At 38.8% G+C, this 5,021-nt stretch overlaps 1 non-coding gene across 1 annotated transcript; it reads right to left on the bottom strand.

Moving 5' to 3' along the window:
* Positions 1–3,511: 3,511 nt before the first annotated feature.
* On the bottom strand, positions 3,512–3,617 carry LOC121968748. The gene has a single exon (XR_006108286.1). It is a non-coding gene; the product is annotated as a small nucleolar RNA R71 (small nucleolar RNA).
* Positions 3,618–5,021: the final 1,404 nt, after the last annotated feature.

Here is a 5,021-nt window from a genome sequence, read left to right on the forward strand (position 1 = left end):
TCACTAGGATTTTCATCTGTCTGGCTTCACTCACCAGGACTTCTCAACTGCCCGGCTTCACTCATCGGGACTTTCACCTAGCTTCACTCACTAGGATTTTCATCTGCCTGACTTCACTCACCAGGACTTCCCACACGGACGATTGCACCTGCAATCTCCATGACCTGTCAGTCTCCATGTATTGTCTCAATGTATTATCAAACATCGAAACCCAAACATCAAGACCCAAGCTTGAGCCAACTCAAGCTTAGTCAACCAGGTCAACCTTGACCTATGAAATATTGCACCAACATATTGCACCCTATTTCTTTATAATGTCATACTTCCATTATATTTTGTTCGGAGATATGCTCTTTGCTTGTTTTGATTGACAGGACGCTATTTGGAGCGAAAATGGAGCTAAAACGCACATAGGAGCAATAGGTCATGTGGCCATTAGCTTGTTTTGGCCATGCCAAATGGCACGGCCGTGCTCCACCACAGCAGCAAATCAAGCCACGGCCATGTATGCCACACAGCCGTGCCAACATCCCGTAGCCAAGCAACACACGATCGTGCCAAATGGCACGGCCGTGCCAACTATCCAGAGGGGAGGATGGCTACGACCGTGTGAATTCACACGGTCGTGTGACCTCGGCAGTGAAGAAAAATGCCACGGCCATGTGACTCAACCAGAGAGGGAGCTGTGTGAGGCCGTGTGGATTCCACACGGCCGTGTGACAAAGAACACGGGCCGTGCCATGCCAAAACAGAGTTGTACTGAATTCTGGGTAGATTGCAGACTGATCGTAAAACAGCCATAACTTTTCACTCGGTTAGAGTTTTTGGATGATATGTATAGAAAAACATAGCAGACTTCAAGATATACAACTTTTCTTCAGGTCCAACAAAAAGGGAGACTTGTCTGCCCGTGCTAAATGGCACGGTCGTGCCTCCCAACCGTCGGTTCAATTGGACCTCCGCCCAGACTGCAGACCAAACTTTGAATCGCCATAACTTTCAACTCGGTTGGAGACGGGGCTCAATCCAAATATAAGATTGAAGATAATTTCAAGAGCTATAACTTTAGTTCAGGGTGAATCATGAGAAAACCTGGTTTAGTGGGTGAAAAACCTTGTTTACCGGACCCCCATTTTCCTAGTTTTCCTGGGCAGTTTGGAGGAGGTATAAAAGGGTCAAGATCCTTATTCTTTGAATCATCTTGGGAGATCTTGGATCTTGGATCTTGGATCTGGGGCTTCATCCCTCTCCTTGGTGGAAGGGCTCTCCCCTTAGGGGAAAATCCTAGAGCTCCATTCTCCTCCATCCCTTGGCGATCTATCCATCTCCGGAGCGAGGAGGCATCCCCAAGACATCGGAATCATCGGCAAGCATCTCTTCTTCCCCTTCTTCTCAAATCTAGGGTTGTAAGTATGCTTTTCTATATGTTTTGGGGTTATTCTTCCTTAGCAATGGAGTAGATCTCTAGATCTAGGATATAGAAAGTATTTGTGATGTGATGGTGATGTAAAACTATGTAGATTTGTCATGTTTTCTATTCAATGACTTGTTGATGCCTTGTTCATGTTTGATGTAATGTGTGTGTGAATCTTGTTTATATCTTTTTCATGTTTTATCAAATGGTTGTGTAGAATTGTTAATCCCATAGGGGGGTACCCTAGGTCGATTATCCGAGGGACGTTCGTGACAAGAACATGCCCGTGTAAGGACGATTTAGGGTATCACCTTGAAAGGAGAAGCAAATCTCCACAAGGAAGTAGGGGATCAGGTATAATCACTATTTCTATTTCTATGTTATTATGTGCTAGTGTGTTTCTATGTTGATTATCCGAGGGACGCACGTGACAGGTAAGCCCGTGTAAGGACAACATAAGAATCATTCCCATTTAGTAGCATAGAACATAGAGTAGGGGATCATGATGGCTTGACCATTGCAGGGGAGAGTCGGTAATAAATCTAACTTCCTACAAGAGCATGAACATAGAGGATAGGAACTAAGCAATCTATGTAACATCACATAGCATTACAAGGAAACCGAAATCCTAGAATCTATCATCCACCATCCTCTTGCTCAATCCCCTCTCAAGATCTATTCTCTATCTTTCCTCTTTCTTTCTCTTAATTTCTTTCTAATCAATCTTGTGTTTGTCTAGATAATTCATCATGCAAAGTTAACTAGTGCTTAATCAACAGTCTTTGTGGATACGATATCTTTCTTTATTACTGACGACGTAACCGTACACTGATTATTCAACGGGGTAGGATAGATTGTATGTGTTCATATCTTATATCTTGATGTGGTTGAGGAGAGATGAATTCTTATGTTGATTATCCGAGGGACGCATGTGACAGGCAAGCCCGTGTAAGGACAACATTGATTCATTCCTAATTGATCACATTTAGGTGTAGATTTTAGTCCTAGGTCGATTGTCTATTGCAAGAGGGAACCGACAACCTCCTACAAATGATGGACAATTGAGAAATCAAATTTGGTAGATCATTTACATTGAATAATCTTACAAAGAAACCGAAACTCCTAGAACATACCTTTATCATAGCCCTTATTCTTGTTTCTTATTCTTTAGTTTCTATGTTTTACTTTGCATAGTTGTACTTTGCTTTTGTCAATCCATTGATTTGTTGTTTAACTAATTCGCGTTGAGATATCTTTATTGCTTATACCAGTTCTTGTGGATATGATATATTTTATTATTACTTACGACATTTCAATACACTTGTGGAACGCTAACAAGTTTTTGGCGTCGTTGCCGAGGACTGCGCTATTACATTAGAGATTATCAATTGGGTTAGACTAAACATAACCTTTCTTTTCTTTTCATTAGCATAGTTGTAACTAATCTTTAGAATTCTATTTTCATCTTGTATATCTTTCTACTTCTTGTTAATACTTCTTGTTAACTCTGTTTTCGATTAACATTAGTTGATTAGCATATGAATTATTCTAGACATTTTTTTTCCTTTTGTCTTTTCTTTCTTGTTTTCATTATGCACTTTCTTTCTTGCAATTTAAATTTTGCGTTTTCTTTCTTGCTTATTATATTGCATTTTATTTCTTGTCTTTCATTCTTCAATTTTTTTTCTTCTAATATTTTTTCTTGAATATCCATGAGCACTAACATGTCAAGCAGGGCCTTAAGAGATTTTTCTGCACCCATTTCTGCAAGATTTTTATCTCTCATTGTGCAACCTCATGTTGAAGCAGAAAGTTTCCAACTAGACCCAGAGTTAATTTTTATGATACAAGATCACAAATTTGGAAGAGAAACATCAGAAAGTCCTTATCTTCACATTGAGACATTTCTAGAGCTTTGTGATATGGTGAACTGTGAGGGTGTCTCAGCGGATGGAGTTCGATTGATGGCATTTCCTTTCAGTATCAAGGATAAAGCAATGACTTGGTTATATTCTCTCCATCCTTAAAGCATCACAAATTGGGAACAATTGGAGAAGCAATTTCTCAATCATTTTTTCCCTCCAAGTAGGATAATTTATATGAGGAATTGCATTACGAATTTTGCTCAGGCATATGGAGAATCATTATTTGAAGCATGGGAAAGATTCAAGAGTCTCCAAAGACAGTGCCCTCATCATGGTTTGGAGAAATGGCTGATTTTACACATATTCTATAGGGGAATTTCTTTTTCAGATAAGTGCTTGTTAGATTCATCAGCTGGAGGTTCTTTTATGGACAAAAGTACAGAAGAAGCTTATATATTAATTGATCAAGTCGCATTGAACCTCCATGGATGGTCGATCAAAAGTTGAATGGAATCTCCCTTAAATATTCAGGAAGTGAAAGCCATAAATACAAGAGAGCATGTCAAACAAAATGTAGTTCAACCACCCAAGAATGTTGAAAATCACAAGTCACAGAACGGGAAGTTCAAACATTTGGGGGCAAAGATTGAAAGTATTGTTTCAAAATGGTTTAAAGATGATCCCCCTCCTTTGCAGAAAAGATCTAGTGTAAATGATAATGATCTTAAGTTGAGAAGTGGTAAGAATCATGAAGAACTTCTGAAAAAGGACATGTTTAGAATTGAGGAGAAGAACAATAGAAGTCCACATGAACTCAGTTCCATTATTCCAGGAGGTTCCCAAGTGCCACAAGTACCTTTCTCTCAACGATTGATCACACCAACACTAGATAACCAAGTTGGACCTCCTCCAAAAGCTCAAAGGGAATTTGGAAAAAAGGAAGTTCAATCTTTCCCAGGACCTTCACTAAGGGTTCCTTTTCCCCAAAGGTTAGTAGAGGTCAATGAAAATAAAGACTTCGACAAATCCTGTGACACTAATATGGTTGAGTGCAGATTTTTGAATGTATATGAAGATGAAGACTCTTCATATGAGGATTTTATTGATAATGTAGTGGTAAATAAGTTTTCAGATCTATCTCCAAATTTTATAGTATGTTATAGTGACATTGAACTTTCAGATAATAAATGTGATGTGGTAGATCAACTTAAAACTACAAGTGAAGGTATTGATCCTCTTGTTATTGATTCTCCTATTGAGGACATAGATGTTGGTTTATTTTTTGATGTTTGTGTTGATGATGATGATATGTGTAGGGAGCTGTGTTGTGGAAGCAGCATCTCAAGGATCACCACCTTTGTTCATACAACCCTTAGAGGTTGTAAGAATTGATCATGTTGTGGAACAATGTGTAGGAACTCATATAGATATGGTTGAGTCTCAAGAATCACCATCTTTGATATCACCAACACCTGAGCCAGAGCCAGAATCATCATTTGATTCAGAGGAATTCACTTCTACATGTTTAGAAATTTCAAGTATCTCTTAACAAAGTAAGGTTAGTATTTCTTGTGATCTTTTAGGAAATTTTATAGAGGTACCTATTATTGACTTTGTTGGATGTGATTCAGTTTTTATTCCTTATTCTGCTTATCTTAATATGGTTATGGCTCTATCTTATCTAATATGCTTGTAGGAGATTTGTACTTTCTTTGCATGTGCTGATTTCACTTGGGCTAATG

The sequence above is a fragment of the Zingiber officinale genome, chromosome 3B, assembly GCF_018446385.1.
Source record: "Zingiber officinale cultivar Zhangliang chromosome 3B, Zo_v1.1, whole genome shotgun sequence".
In the NCBI taxonomy this organism is placed as follows: Eukaryota; Viridiplantae; Streptophyta; class Magnoliopsida; order Zingiberales; family Zingiberaceae; genus Zingiber; species Zingiber officinale.